The sequence below is a fragment of the Hypanus sabinus genome, chromosome 17, assembly GCF_030144855.1.
Source record: "Hypanus sabinus isolate sHypSab1 chromosome 17, sHypSab1.hap1, whole genome shotgun sequence".
Classification (NCBI taxonomy): Eukaryota; Metazoa; Chordata; class Chondrichthyes; order Myliobatiformes; family Dasyatidae; genus Hypanus; species Hypanus sabinus.
This window is the reverse complement of record NC_082722.1, coordinates 58,059,955-58,076,784: the sequence shown is the minus strand read 5'-3', so window position 1 is coordinate 58,076,784 and position 16,830 is coordinate 58,059,955. Positions and strand designations below refer to the sequence as shown.

The window sequence follows — 16,830 nt, the reverse complement described above, 5'->3', positions numbered from 1 at the left end:
TCTGGCACTTCTGTGCTTTGGATTTCCAGAATTGCCTGTGTTTAGGTCTTGCACAGTGCATTCACAGAAAGATACAGATGGTCTCATAGAAACGGCAAATGCAGTTTCACCCAGAACTCCACTAGCTGTGGCATTGTGCTGATGCAAGAGTGGAAGGAGCCTGGAAGTGCCTTCCTGAAAGGGTGACTGAAGAAATCCAAGTCATAGTTAAACAGCTGCTGCTCCACTCAGTCAGAAAGTTAACATTAGAGTAGTTATAATATGTGTGAGTCTGAATTTCCCTACTGATGTGCACAAAGTGTTCCTGATTATCAGCTGGGTCCTTGCCACAACATACTTACACACTACAGTATTAGGAAGCAGAATGAATGAAGTAAAGTAACAAGGGACTTTCCAATCATCAAAAATAACCTTTCCATATATAGTTAAAAATCTGATGACCATGCACTTTGGTGTGTGGACCACTGTATTTTAGTCTGGTTAAAGGTAAGCCCAGCACCTTGAGGAAACTGGGTAGTTTTCTTGCTCTCAAAGCCTTGAAATGATTAAAGTTGTGAAGATCCCTTCATGGTGTAGCGGTTAGCGTAACAATGTTTACAGCTCAGGGCGTTCAGAGTTCAATTCCAGCATCCATGGTAAGCAAGTTTCTACATTTCTTCCCAGGCACATGTGGGTTTCCTCCGGGTGTTCCGGTTTCTTCCCACCATCCAAAGAGTCCATTAGTAGGATCATTGGTCCCACGATTAGGCTGGGCAGGAGAAGGGTTGGAAGGGCCTGTTTTGTGTTGTATCTCTAAATAAATAAAGGTCCCTACATTGTGGATTAGGTTAAAAGGTCAGCAAAACATCATGGGCTGAACTGTTCTGGACTGTACTGTACAGAGGAATGGTGGAACTGCTCTACACTGGGCGAGCCTTTGGGTTGGCTGCCGGCAGTGTGAGGTAAGAGGAAACTGGAGAGGAAAATGAACTTCTACGGCAACCTCATCCTGACTAGAGGTCAAAGTGCATGACCATCAGATTTTCACCATCACCACCCTGGCCCCTGCAAATAATCAAGCTTCTGTCAACATTTGTATCTGCCGCAAACAAAACTAATCTTGCGGATCAGAAGGTCTCCTGTGATAATGTTTATTAGAAATGTGCAGGCAATGAAAATAGTTTAAAGCCACTCAGCAGTATCAAATGTCCTTGCAATTATAATCAGACCGAGAACGCACAGCTGTTGAAAGCTGCTGAGTTATACAACAGTAACATTCAAAGCACTAATACATACCACTAGTTTACTCTCCCGTGCCCATCTATAATTTATCATTTTCCCTTGCTCTGCTTAATGAAAATGCATGTATTGCAACAAACAATTGGCCAATTATTTATGTAAACTACTCTGAACATTTATTAATGCCTGTGTCGGAAGGAAGTTGATGTTTGTCTTGATACAACAGTTTGCACAGTCTTTTTGAAGCCTGTGAAGCAACTTCCCCAAAAGTAATTAGCCTTGGTTCTCTCAGCAGAAGTTCTAAACCATAAAATCAAGTAAAACAAGCTGTTTGTAACTTGCCTTTGTTCATTTTTTTAGATCCAGCCACCCATGGAAAGGACAAGCAGGTGATGGCCATCCCTATTTGCTATTATTAAGCTGTCTTCTTCAATTGTACCCCAACAATGCTGTCAGGTGGACTTCCAGAAGTTAGAGCCAAAAATGATGAAGTAATGGTGATATATTGGACTTCCAAATCAAAACTGAGTGCAACTTGGAAGAGGAATCTGCAAGTGCTGGTGTTCTATAGCCCTTCTCTCTTTGGATAGTAAGTTCAAAGCTGCATTCAAAGTAACCAAGGTGAGAAATTGCACACCATCTGGAAGAGCACACAATCTGCAGCAAGGAGTGCACCATTGGTGCAGAGAGTTAATGTTTCCGGTATGCATTTGTAAACCATGAAAAGTACGCCTCCCAAACCTACCTCCTAACACCATCAGCTGAGGATCACAAAGTGCTGGAGGAACTCAGCAGGTCAGACAGTTATCTATGGAAAAGGGAAAACGGTAGATGTTTTGATCCAAGACCCTTCATCAGGACTGGAGAGGAAGGGAAGGATTTCAAGCTGGTAGGTGATAGGTGAAACCACACCAGGTGGGTGGGTGAGGGAAGGGGGTGAATGAAGTGATAGGTGGAAGAGGTAAAGTGCTAAAGAAAGTGGAATCTGATGGGAGAGGACAGTGCACAATGGGAGGAAGGAAAGGAGGAGTGGCACCAGTAGGTGATGGGCAGGTGAGGAGACAATAAGGGTAAAAAGGGAGCTAGAAAGGGGAATGGAAAAAGAAAGAAGGGAAAAAGGGAGAAATCAACGGAGGTTGGATAAATCAATGTTCATGTCAAGATTACCCAGATTTGCTGAGTTTCTCCAGCACTTTATGTATTCCTCAAGTGTTCCAGCATCTGCAGAATCTCTTGTATTTACCATCACTTTGAAAGTTCGAAAGCTTTCTTTCAAACTACACACCTTCTTCACTTGAAATAATATCACTATTGCAACATCAGTCCTGGCAAAAGATCCCAGAACTCCCAACTCAACAATACTACTGAAGGATTTTTATCTTCTCAAGAGCATTAACTGAATAAATGTTAAAACTGGCTGGTTAAGAGGAAATCAACACACACAAAGTGCTGGAAGAACTCAGCAGGTCAGGCAGCACCTATGGAGGGGAATAAATAGTCAATACTTAGGAGCTAAGACCCTTCATCGGTTAAAAGGAAATGCATCTTTTCTATGTCATTATTAACCAATAGATTTTTGGTTAATTCAATAAAGCTACATATGTGCATCAAAGAATTTTAATTCTTCAGCTAAGTTAGCACAACCTGCAGAATCTGATTTATTAACTTGTTTAACCAAAAGGTGCTTACAATTATTAGAGGTATGGATATGGTGAACACATGTTGTCTTTTTCCACAGGAAAGAACAACTAAAAACTAGAGGGCATAGGTTGAAGGTGAGAGGTGAAAGATTTAAAACAGATCTGATGGGAAACTTTTTCACAAAGAGAATGATGCACATATGCAAGTAGCTGCCAGAGAAAGTGGTTGAGGCAAGTATATTAATATTAGTTAAAAGACATTTGGGTAAGGTCAATTTGTACAAGCAAGCTGGAGGAACTCATCAGGTCGGGCAACATCCGTTGAAATGAGCAGTCAATGTTTCAGGCTGAGACTCTTCGCCAGGACTGAAAAACGAGGGGCCTATAAAGAAGGTGGGGGGGGGGGAAGGGGGGAAGGTGCCAGGTGAAAAGCCAATCACAGGAAAGATCAAGGGGTGGGGGAGGGAAAGCAGGAAGGGGATTCAAAGAATTGTCATCACGACAGTAGAGGAGGCCATGTATGGACATATCCGAATGAGGCCAAACTCAGGTTGGAGGAGCAACACCTCATATACCGTCTGGGTAGTCTCCAGCTCCTTGGTATGAACATCGAATTCTCCAACTTCCGGTAATTCCCTCTCTCTCCCTTCTACAATCCCACTTTCACTCTGCCTCCTTTTCCAGCTGCCTATCACCTCTCTCATGATTCTGCCTTCTTCTACTACCCATACTCTTACATTCCTTCTTCACCTCTCCTGCCTATCCCTTCCCTGCTTCCCCTCCCCCACCCCACCAATCTTTCCTCTGATTGGTTTTTCACCTGGCACCTTTCCCCCTTCCCCACCTTCTTTATAGGGCCCCTGCCCCCTCCTTTTTCAGTCCTGACGAAGGGTCTGGGCCCAAAACGTTGACTGCTCGTTTCAACAGATGCTGCTCGTCCTGCTGAATTCCTCTAGCTTGTTTGTATGTGTTGATTTGACCACAGCATCTGCAGTGTACTGTGTGTTTAATTTGGGTAAGGTTGTGGTTAGGAGGGGTTTTGGCCAAACACAGGCAAATGGTCAGCATGGATGGGTTAGGCTGAAGGATCTGTTTATGTGCTATGAATAAAAAAAACAGCAGGTACTGTAAATCCAAAAACTGAATAGACATGAAATATTGATTCAACTACATCTCACATTTATTTCGCAGAAAACTATCCTCAGAATTGCCTCAGATGATAAAAGGGAAATGGTCAATGACTCAGATCCCTTACACCTACCATTCTATGCCCAGATTCCAACAATGCCTTAATTTAAAATATATATGCTGGTTTTCAAATCCCTTCATAACTTGACTGGTGAATAGTTATATTCACCATCTCTATAATCTTCTCCAGCTCTATACTCCCAGAAATTGTTTCACTCCTCCAATCCAGTCTCTTACATATTCCCCATTTTCAATATTTGTAGTTAATGCTTGCAAAGGTCCAGTTCACGTGGTCTAAAATTCCCTCCCTGTACCTCAAGATTTCTCTCCTTTAAGACACTCTATGGTGCATAACTCTCTGTCCTAATATCCCTTTCTGTAGTATTGTGTCAAACTTTTATTTATAATGCCAGAGTAAGGAAGCTTTCATATAATGAAAGTGATTGATCAGTAAGTTGTAGATGTTGGAGATCTCAAGCAGGTAGGGCAACTTCTATCTAGAGGTAGAAACCTTCCATCAGAACGGAAGCTTCTATTTATTTATTTAAAGATACAGCCCTCCAAGTCATCTGAGCTGCAATGCCCAGCAACGCCCAAATTAACCCACGCCTAATCTCGGGATAATTTACAATGACCAATTAATCTATTAACTGATACATCTTTGGACTGTGGGAGGAAACTGGAGCACCCGGAGAAAACCCATGCATTCCATGCGGAGGATGTACAGGTGACATTGGGATTGAACCCCGTTCGCCGAAGCCACAAGCTGTAATTGTGTCACGCTAACTGCTACATTAAGTTACATGGCGCCTGGTAAAATAAGAAAACAGCTGGTTTTAAGAAGTGGGGGAGGGGTGATAGTGGGTGTATGATGAGTGGAACGGGGAATGTTGTAGGGTGGTATTGTCAATGCACAAATGTGACCTTGAGTTTCCGATTACTTTTATTCAGTTAGTTCTTTATTTCATGTGTTATGATCCCAGCCCCCTCCTTTGTGAAAATCGCAAGAGCACTAGTTGAGGGGGTGGGGGGTGGTCAGTAGACCCAGGAAGTGGGAGAGAGAGAGACGTGCAGAGTACTGTGTTCCAGTGGGATGCAAAATAAGGCGACATTGACTATTGTCTCATGGAGACCACGTGTAAAGCCCTCGGGCAAGGTGGGCTGGTTGAGAGAGAGATTGCATCATCCCAACCTGATTGACACCTGCGACCCCGTGAGGAAGTATAAAGGAGGGTCTCAGGGGGACAGCCCCTTCAGACGCACCCAGAAGACACAAGAGTGATCCCGCCGTAGCGGGAAGCCATTTTGAAGGAAGCCACATGCGTTACATTCCGGGATTGGAATCTGTGGCTGGAATCACGGAAAACCGCTGTTAACTAACATCAGGGAGTTAACTATCAGTTAACTCAGTTAGTTAGTTAGTTAGTTATCAGTTACCCCTGATTCAACGAAGTGCTTCATAAAGACCCGGCAAGTTTTTCCTTTTCTCACCAATCCCTCTCTCTCTGTCGCAACACGTGAAACCCAGCGATTCCCAAAAGGCTGAAGCCTGCAGACTTCTGAGTGACTTTTATATTTCCAACGGACAATATATTATCCCCTAGACAACAGTAGAGCTCATTTCTTAATGATGATTATTACTATACCCACGCTTTAGATTGAGTATTGACGAAGTGCATTATCTGAATGTTGTATTAACCTTACTTTTGTGTCCCTTTATAAATAAAAACGTTTGAAAATAGTGACATCAGACTTCAATGGACCTTTCCATCTTTGCTGGTAAGTGATCCAGTTACGGGGTACGTAACACATGAATCAGCCCAGAGTAGGTCCTTCTGGTCACGTGAGCCTCACCACCCCAGCTATCCCCAGTAAATTTAATTTGTCCTAATCAATCACGGAACAACTTACAATGACCAATTAGCCTACCAAGTACACCTTGGATTGTGGGAGGAAACTGGAGAACTCGGGGAAAACTCGCGCATTCCACGGGTGGTTGTCCAGACTCTTGGGGTGACGGAATTGAACTCTAAACTCCAGTATGCACTGAGCTCTAATAGTAGCATGCTAACCACGGCGCAATAGCGGCAGACCAATCAATTTGAAGAGAGAGAAAGAGCTTCACACAGGTCGGGGAGAAAAGTTTTAAAAAGGAGCATTTCGTGGGGCTCGGTGCATCAGCACTCTCAAAGAGAGAGTGAGGTCAGGGAGAAGTGCACTGACACAGTAGCTCATCATTGCGCAAGGACGCTAAGGACGGTCTGAAATAGAGAGTCCAGCGGAGCGGTCGTCAGAGTAGTAGGGCTTTGGCTCATCGGGGCTTCGCCTTTGATGGGCCTAGGTGAGGTAGGCTACTTTTTTTTGCTAACAAGAATAGTGGGTATGACCGTGAGGCCAGTTTTCTGTTCTGGGTGTCAGACGTGCGATGCCCGGGAGGTTTCCAGCCTCCCTGATGGCCACATCTGCTCCAGGTGCATTGAGCTGCAGCTCCTTAAGAGACAGAGTTACGGATTTGGAGCTGCAGCTCGATGACCCTCAGCTTTTTAGGGAGAAGGTGATAAGACAGGAATACAGGCAAATAGTCACCCCGGGGCCACAGGAGACAAATAAGTGGGTGACCATCAGGAGAGGGTAGGGAGGGTTGCCCCACTTAACAATAAGTACTCCATTTTGAATGCTGTTGGGGTGGGGGAGACCTACCTGGGAGAAGCAAGAGTGACCATGCCTCTGGCACCAAGTCTGGTCCTATGGCTAAGAAGGGTAGGGAACAGAAGAGAATGGCAATGGTAAGAGGGGACTTTGTAGTTAAGGGGACAGATAGGTGATTGTAGGCATGAAAAAGAAACAAGGATGGTAGTTTGCCTCCCGGGTGCCAGGGTTTGTGATGTTTCTGAGCAGGTCCACAATATTCTGAAATGGGAGTGTGAGCAGCCAGAGGTTATGGTACATATTGGTACCAACAACATAGGTAGAAAAAGGGTGGAGGTCCTGAAAGCAGAATATTGGGAGTTAGGAAGGAGGCCGAGAAGCAGGACCTCAAAGGTAATAATCTTGGGATTGCTGCCTGTGTCGGAAGACAGTGAGTAGTAAAGGAATAGAATGAGCTGGAGGATAAATGTGTGGCTGAGAGATTGGAACTGACGGCAGTGATTCAGATCTCTGGATCATTGGGACCTCTTTTGAGACAGGCATGACCTGTACAAAAAGGACTGGTTGCACTTGAATCCAAGGGGGACCAATATCCTGTTGGGGAGGTTTGCTATTGCTACTAGATTTGCTGGAGGGTGGGAACCAAAGTGAAGAGGCAGAGGATGGGGATGTTGGAGCACAAGTAGAGACAGCTTGTAGGGAGTTTGTGAGGAAGAATAGGCAGATATTAGAGAAAAGTTACACTCAACCTGATGGTTTAAGATGTCTCTATTTTAATGCGAGGAGTATCATAAACACGGCGAGTAAACTTAGAGCGTGGTTCCATACATGGAACTATGATGTTGTGGCCATTACGGAGACTTGGATGTCTCTGGAGCAGGAATGGCTGCTGAATGTGCCAGGCTTTAGATGTTTCAAAAATAACAGAGAGGGAGGCAAAAGAGGTGGGGTGTCACATCGCTAATTAGGGAGAGTGTCACAGATGCAGAAAAGGAGGAAGTCATGGAGGGATAGTTTACTGAGTCAGTGTGGGTGGAAGTCAGAAACAGGAAAGGGGCAATAACTCTAATGGGTATTTTTTATAGACCACCCTCCCCTATAGTAACAGAGTTATCAAGGAGCAGATAGGGAGGCAGATTCTGGAACAGTGCAATAATAATAGGGTTGTTATGATGGGAGATTTTAACTTTCCTAATATTGAGTGGCATCTCCTTAGCACAAGGAGTTTAGATGGGATGGAGTTTGTTAGGTGTTTTCAAGAAGGTTTTCTTACGCAATATGTAAGATAAGCCACTAAAGGAGAGGCTACACTTGATCTGGTATTGAGAAATGAACCTGGTCAGGTGTCAGATCTCTCAGTGGGAGAGCTTTTTGGAGGTAGTGATCACAACTCTATCTCCTTTACCACAGCGCTGGAGAGGGATAGGAGCAGACAATTTGGGACAACATTTAATTGGGGTAAGGGGAAATGTGATACTATCAGGTAGGAACTTGGGAGTATAAACTGGGAGCAGATATTCTCAGGGAAATGCATGGCAGAAATGTGACAAATGTTCAGGGAACATTTGCATGGAGTTCTGCATAGGTATGTTCCATTGAGGCAGGGAAATGACGGGAGGGTTAAAGAACCATGGTGTACAAAGGATGTAGAAAATCTAGTTAAGAAGAAAATAAAAGCCTATGAAAGGTTCAAGAAACTAGGTACTGTTAGAGCTCTAGAAAATTACAAGGTTGCTAGAAAGGAGCTGAAGAATGTAATTAGGAGAGCCAGCAGGGGACACGAGAAGGCCTTGGTGGGCAGGATTAATGAAAACCCCAAGGCATTCTACAAGTATGTGAAGAGCAAGAGGATGAGCCATGTGGGAATAGGACAGTGGAAACATGTGCATGGAGTCGAAGGTGGTAGCGGTGGTACTTCATGAGTACTTTGCTTCGGTATTCAGCAGGGAAAAAGACCTTGGCTTTGTGGGGTTGACATACAGCGGACTGAAATGATTGAGCATATATACATTAAGAAAGAGGATGTGCTGCAGATTGTAGATGTTTCGTATTCTGCATGATAACAAGAGGTGTTCCGCAGGGATCTGTTCTGGGACCCCTCCTCTTTGTGATTTTTATAAATGACCTGGATGAGGAAGTAGAAGGGTGGTCAGTAAGTTTGTTGATGACACAGAGGTTGGGGGTGTTGTGTATAGTCTGGAGGGTTGTCAGAGGTTACAGTGGGGCATCAATAGTGTGCAGAACTGGGCTGAGAAGTGGCAGATGGACGTCAACCCCGAGAAGTGTGAAGTGCTTCATTTCGGTAAGTCAAATTTGAAGACAATATGGTATTAATGGTAAGGCTCTTGGCAGTGTAGAGGACCAGTGAGATCATGCCCACAGGACACTCAAAGCTACTGCGCAGGTTGACAGTGTTGATAAGAAGGCATATGATGTGTTAACATACATCAATCATGGGATTGAATTCAAGAGCTGCGAGGTAATGTTACAGTTATACAAGACCTTGGTCAGCCCCCACTTGGAGTACTGTGTTCAGTTCTGATCACCTCACTACAGGAAGGATGTGGATACTGTGGAGAAAGTGCAGTGGAGATTTACAAGGATGTTGCCTAGACTGGAGAGCATACCTTAAGAGAACAGATCGAGTGAACTTGGCCTTTTCCCCTTGCAGCGACAGAGGATGAGAGGTGACCTGACTGTGTGGTTAGCCGGAGGCTTTTTCCCAGGGCTGAAATGGCTAACATGAGGGGGTATAGTTTTAAGGTGCTTGGAAATAGGTATTGAGGAAATGTCAGGGTTAAGTTTTCCACACCGAGAGTGGGTGGCTGCAAGGAATGGACTGCCAGTGGCGGAGGTGGAAGCAGATACAGTAGGGTCTTTTCAGAGCCTCTTAGATAGGTACGTGGAGCTCAGAAAGATAGAGGGCCATACGCTACGGAAATTCTAAGCAGTTTTTACAGTAGGTTACATGGTCAGCACAATATTGTGGGCCAAAGGACCTGTAACCACCTCACTACCGCGGAGCCTCTGCTTAACTTTTCATTGCACTCCCACTCTTACCTATTTTTGGTCTGCATACAGTTCCAATGAAGCTCAGTATAAACTAATAGAACTGTGCCTCATCTTCCACCTAAACGTGACTCAATGCTGATGATCTGAGATAATTAGTCACGTTGTTGTGCTTTGCATGGTCTCGCTATGATCCAATAGGCTTCCACCCCCCACCTCAATGACATGCTGGTAGGCAAACTGACCTTACAAGGAAATAAATGGGGAATGGGACGATTTCTCTCTCTGAAGATGCTGCCTAATCTGCTGTGTATTTACACCAGGTTTCTTCCATTTCAATTGTCCAGTAGCTGCTCTGTTCTGCATCTCCCACTGCCAATGACTTTTTTTCTGCAGTCCTCATTCATCATTTCCTTTCATTTACACGCTGCTGGAGATGAACACAAATGCTATTGAATATCAAGAATCGAATCCTTGTGCTATGTAGCATCAATTACATCTGTTCCCTGTATAATCTTAATCTGCAGCTAGCCATAGACATTACTCCTGTACTCCCTACCCTTTCCTCTCCCTTCTCACATTTCTAGTTCTGACGAGACATGGTCACTTTATCCAAGGTAAGTGCAATTATGGAGAAAGCACACGACAGCACCTCTACTTCCTTAGGAGCTTGCAAAGATTCTGCATCTAAAACACTGACAAAATTCTACTGCTGTGTGGTGGAGAGTATATAGACTGGCTGCATCACAGCCTGGTATGGAAACATCAATGCCCTTGAATAGAAGTCCTACAAAAAGTAGTGGATACAACCCAGTCCATCATGGGTAAAGCCGTTTCCACCACTGAACGCATCTGCATGAAGCACTGTCGCAGGAAAGCAGCATCATCAGGGTTCCCCATGCCCAGGTTATGCTCTCTTCACAATGCTGCCAACAGGAAGAAAGTACAGGAGCCTCAGGACTCACAGCACTAGGTTTAGAAACAGTTATTACCCCTGAACCATCAGGCTCTTGAACCAGAGGGGATAACCTCACTAACCCCATCCCTGAAATGTTCCCCCAACCCATGGCCTTACTTTCAAGGAATCTTCATCTTATGTTCCCGATATTTATTTATTATTATTTCTTTCTTTTTGTACTTGCACAGTCTGACATATTGTTCAAACCGGTTGAACACCCAAGTTAGTTAGTCTTTCAGTGATTCTATTATGGCTATTATTCCATTATGAATTTATTGCATATGCCTGCAAGAAAATAAATCTTAGCATTGTATATGGCGACATATTATTTTGATAATAAATTTACATTGAATTTTGAACATCAACACCGTTTCTCCTTTCCTATACAAATGTACATTGTTCCATATTTTTAGAGCTAATTCAATGTAGTTAATACTGTCACCGTGAGGGTGAGTTCTGTGAAGCTGATCTCATGATAGGTAGATGAGGGGTCTAGCAAAGATAGCACTGGGGCGACACGGTGACCCTTTGTAGGCAGCTAATAAAATTATTAACAGTTCTACTAAATATACTTTTTCAGGATTATGATCACTGCGATTGACAGCCTATAGTTTCCCTTTGGGAGTTGTGGTTGTCCTGTCATTTTTTTGGTACCCTGAAGGATTCAGCAAACTGGACTCTCGTGAATGTAGATATGGCCACAGTGGCCTTTGCTAGGGCCGAACTGAAACTTGAGGCCGGGTTGAAGAGGCGGAGCCCAGGCCCGAGAGGGAATAACTGATTTAAGTGCCGAGCTAAATTAAAAGGATTAAGGCTTCGAGACTGAGGTCGAAGGATGAACTGGTGTTCAGTTTACAATTCTGTAAAGCTTTATTTGCCTCAGTATCAGGCTCACGGAATGGAAGTAGCGATGAACCTGGCTCCGCAGCTGTGGAATTACTTCCAGTGACTCTGCCACTGATGTGCTGTGGACTGATTGCTCTTTTTTTTATTGTTTGCACAAGTTGTTCTTTATTTTTCGCACATTGGATGTTTAATTGTATTGTGGCGTGTTTTTTTTTGTGTGTGAATCCTATTAAGTTTCTTTGTGGTTACCTGCAAGAAAATAACTTTCAAAACTGTATATGGTATACACATTTTGACATTAGGTACTTCGAACTTTGAAGTCTGTGAAGCGAGATTCAGAGGAGGAATCTTGATTATTTAAAAAAGTAATAAAAATGAAAATGGGATGGGTTAGTGGGTGTAATGTCCTAAATGCCTGACACAACCCCTCCACCTCATTGCCTGAGATCCAGGAGACTTAGCTCCCTGAACTTGCTGAAATTCCCCAGTGCCTTAATCAAGTGGAAAAATTCCAATTCTCTTCATATGTCTAGTACTGTTCTTATTAATGGAAGCAAACATGCATCAGATATGATTAAAGCTGATCTTTATTTTGATCTGCTCTGATCTGCTCATAATGGACAAAATCCAGAGCTCCTCAGTTTTGTCCTTGGATATCACTTTATTACAGAACACAGGACAAGGGTAAAGCCACCTAGAATTTATATCATGCAGCTAGACCCAAATGCAGAAGCGGTGTCATGGTGGCACTAAATTGGGACTCCTTCGTATTCATCTACAAAAACAGCTTAATTCCTACCTTTGATATTTCTCCTTTTCCCTTTCAGGGTGGATGGGGTTCTTTTGAAGACTCTGATCTGGAGTTACAATCAGACTTGGATTCTTTGTGGTGGTGGGACCCACTCCCGGGGACTCATAACCCCGAGAGCTTTTCAATATCCCCAGGGAGCAGCCCAGAAGACGAGTGTGCCTTCGGTGTTCTGAGAGTTCCCTGCCCTGTGGACAGGGCTGATTCTAAGCCGGTGCTGCCAACTGAAGCATCGTGGGAGAGAATGGAACATCGGGACTAGCTGTTGGAGGCTGTGTACTCGGCGAGTCGCACTCTCTCTCGTCAGTGGGTGAGAGATTGTTGCTGATTTTCCAGTCACAGAACTTGGGGGGGGGGGAAGGTGCTGCGACAGACTTTTAACACCGTAAAGCAGCGAGTTGTTTTGTTATGTCTCCCCTCTCTTTTTCCCTTTATTAGGGAAAGAGAGAGAAAGCCTGTGGAATGTTGAGTTGTCGATTGAACAATTTTTGTGTTGTACTGCAGATCATGGTCTTTATTGGAGGTTTTGCTAATGCAGGCTTTGTGGGCAGAAGGTGCTGATGCTTTTTTGCAGGTGGGTGGGGGAGGGCTGTAGCTTTGCTGCTGCTTGTGCACGGTGGGGGGGAGTGGGGAGGGGCTTTGGGGTAATAATGTTTTTACTGTCATTCATTCTTTGGAGTACTCTTCTATTTTCATGGATGAAGAAAGAATTTCAGGGTGTATATTGTATATATTTCTCTGACAATACGTGGAACTATTGAACTCTTGGAGTAGGTAAAAATTCCAAACATTCCTCTGTTTCCAATGTGAAAGACCTTTGTAAAACCCTTGGGTGTGTTCCAAGAGTTCTCCAGGTTACAGAGGATCAACTGAAATTCTCTGTTGCTAAACATTGCCTGAGAGTTCATAACTCCACTTTACCCTTTACACCGTAATGGAGACAGTAACGAGCCAAAGGGCCGGAAGTACATAGCCAAGGATGGAAACAGCAAACTTGATTAGAAAAATTAGCACAAAACAGAGATTTACTTTGCAGCCATTTAATAAGATATTGGCTAATTGGACAGTGAGCCCAACTTCAAATTCCAATCTATCTCACCTGTGAGCTTTCACTCTGCTGCCTATCAGTAACTTATTGATCGCTGCCTTAAAAATATTCAAAAACTCTGCTTCCACAGACTTTGATGAAAGAGCTCGAAAGACTCAATACCCATTAAGACAAAGAAATTGCCTCATCTCTGTCTTAAATATAAAAGATTTCTCTTTTTCTTTTAAATGTAGTGAATCCCAGTTTTAGATTATCCAACAATAGAAAATACACTTTCCACATCCATCCTGCCTGGAGCCCTTAAGACTTTACATGTTCTGATCAGTTTAAGGTCAAGTTCAGTTTATTGTATAATGCCAAACAAAATAACATTCCTCCAGACACAGTACATATAACACACACATAACACAAAGTAATATTACCATAAATAAAGTAACAAATAATGAGGTGCATATATGATAAAAGTTAAAGAGTTAGCAGGATAATTCTACTGCTGTTTCATATGTGATGAGACCTGAGTCGAGGCAGAGAGTTCCATCGTCTTATGGCCTGGACGAAGAAGCTGCTCCCCATCCTAACAGTTCTTGTCCAAATGCCCCTACCTGATGGTAGGGAGTCAAAGAGATTGTTGGAAGAATGGGGAGGATTATTGATGATGATAAGAATCCTGTGTACACAGCACTCCTAATATCTCTAATGGATGAAAGAGAATGCTCAGTGATTCTCTCAGCAGTACTCTCATTCCTTTGTAGGGATTTGCAATCAGGTGCCTTGTAATTCCCATGTCAGACAGTGATGCAGTCAGGGCACTCTCAATGGTGCTACTGTAACAATAGGTTAAAATGGGTCCAGGGTGGGAGGCTCACTCAACCCAACCTCCTCAAGAAGTTGAGATCTTGCTGTGCTTTCTTGACCAAAGAGGTGGTATTAAGGGACCAGGTGACCAAGTCACCTTTCACTTTTCTGAATTCCAACATATACAAACCTAGTTTGTCCAACTTTTCTTGATAAAGCTTTTAATGCAATAACATTCTTCCTTTAGTAAAGGAAACCAATACCGTACAAGTACTCCAGATGTCGACTCACCAATATCATTAGTAAATGAATTATCAACATTTACATCAATTCCCCCAACATTCTGCCAGCTTTCCTTAGTAACAAGTTAACAAATTTCACGACACATGCTGGTGATAATAAACCTGATTCTAGTTGCTCTACTTGCACACAGCCCCTTAGAAATCAAATAGAAACAGGCACCTCAGCCCAACTTGTCCGTGCAGTCCAAACTGTCCACTTGAGTTCCACTTCTCCATGCTTGGCCCTCATCGCCCCAAACCTTCCCAATCCTCAGTTCTTTAAAGGTAATTGTACCCATCTCCATCACTTCCTCTGGCAGCGTGATCCATACACATATTAACCTCTGTGTGGAAAAATTGCTAAGTAGATTCCTTAAGAATTTTCTCCTCTCACCGAAACCAATGCCCCTTCATGCCCTAGCCCCCACCATGGGAAAAATACTGCAACCATTCATCTCATCTGTGCCCCTCGCGATACTGTAAACCTCGACCTCCTGTGCTTCAGGGGAGAAAACTCCCCAACCTGTATATAGTGAGATACCCAGCTGTTCGAGAATCACGTGCTGGGCATCAGAGGTTTGCAGCTAATAGCGCCACCACCTCAGCTCCTGCAACCTGACCTCCAGTGCAGAGGTTGAATCTTCACGCTATGACCATACGAATTGCCTCCAGATTCCTCAGTTTGCCCCCACATTCCAAGTCTGGTAGTAAACTGCCCGCAGCAAATGGCCTTCATGTACAGTTGAGTGGTAGAATCTGGTAGGGTGGAGGTGTTGCTGGGAATGTGAGAAGAATAAAATGAGATTAGTATTGATGGGTGCTAAATGAACAGTGCAGTGTAGGTTGTCTGAAAGAGGCCAGTTCCATGCTGTTTGACTCTAAGATTCTACCTTTTTGCATCTCAGAACTTCATAATGTCTCACCTTTCTACTTTTCCCTTGGCAAAATGGGCAATTTCACATTTTCCCACATTATTGTTTATTTACCAGATGATTGCCCACTTACAAAGACATGTACTTTTGTAGATTTCTTTTCTCTTATTCTGGTTTAATTATTTCAGTAACATCAGCAAATTTAGCAGCCGCATTAGTGCTGCCTTTATCCAAGTCATTTATAGAACAGTTAAACAACTGCATGCAAGCACCACGTGGAGAACATTGGAGATCGGATTGTACCTGGGATTCTGCACATAAGAGGCACAAAGGGCTGCACCACTTTACTGCACAATTGGTTAACCTAGCTGCCTGTACTGGTACACCTGTCACGTTCACTCAGATATATACTAGGAGCCAGACTCCTAGCAGAGCAATTCACTAACAGAGGCATATGCTCGGTGCCTGCAGATGGTACTGAATGAAAGATGGATACGGTATATGGAAAGCATGCTTATTTATCTGCTTGTGGTCCTCTGTCTAGATCTATACTGATTTTCATTATTTTAAATAAATGGACCATTTCCCTCTTCAGCCTTCCCTCCAGATTAGAACCAAATCGAAAGGCCCAGATAGAAAGGACGTGGAGATTCTAAGAACAACAGCACACAGCCTCAGAATAGAAATTAATCCCTTTAGAAAAGATGAGAAGCAATTCCTTTAGCCAGAGGATGATGATTCTGTGGAATTCATTGTCACAGACGGCTGTAGAGGCCAAATTATTGGATACATTTAAAGTGGAGATTGGTAGGTTCTTGATTAGTAAGAGCGTCAACAGTTTCGGGAGAAGGCAAGAGAATGCAATTGAGAGGGATAATAAACCAGCCATGATAGAATAGTAAAGCAGACTTGATGGGCTGAATGGCCTAATTCTGCTCCTATGTCTTATGATAAGATTGTCTCTTGGACCGCACAGAACAAAACAGCTCATGTGCAGTTGACCAGTAATTTCACAGTAACACAAGCCCTGCTCCGTTATCTACAATTACTTTTGAAAGCAGGAAATGGCAATGTCACAGCAAATGATTTAATATCTACGAACATGATGAATGACAGATACATTTCAGTGAAGCTGAAGTAGTAACAACGTTGATTTGGAAAATTCATTGATGTGTGTGTTGATAACATCAGGGAGGTCCATTAAAGTAGAATAATTGACATTTAAACAGATTGAAAATGATATTTAGTGATAGAGGAAAAGATCATCTTCCTCGCCTTCAATATTTGACAAAGGCTTTTTTAAAAAAAACCTTGAGGAACAAACTAGAATTACACGATTGATTATAAAGGAGCTGAACAATTTGTCAGAGGTACAAGAGATAAGTGCAACCAACAAGTTGAAAGTTACAATGAAGTTTCTTGTAAAAGTTGGGTATAATTTGTTTTCCTTGCAAGTCTTGTGAATCTGATGCTATATGGCTGTCACACCAAAAAGACAAAGACAGCTGAGCCTCTCTT

General features: G+C 43.3%; 1 protein-coding gene and 1 long non-coding RNA gene across 2 annotated transcripts in view; one reads left to right on the top strand and one right to left on the bottom strand.

Annotated features, from left to right (window-relative positions):
* The window catches only part of LOC132406973 (1-phosphatidylinositol 4,5-bisphosphate phosphodiesterase gamma-2-like), a 204,665-nt gene that overhangs the window by 118,859 nt on the left and 68,976 nt on the right, over positions 1–16,830 (bottom strand). The gene's annotated exons all lie outside the window — the stretch shown is intronic.
* Positions 1,427–12,831, top strand: LOC132406976 (uncharacterized). Its single transcript, XR_009516324.1, has 3 exons — positions 1,427–1,487; positions 1,579–1,839; positions 12,336–12,831. It is a non-coding gene; the product is annotated as an uncharacterized LOC132406976 (long non-coding RNA).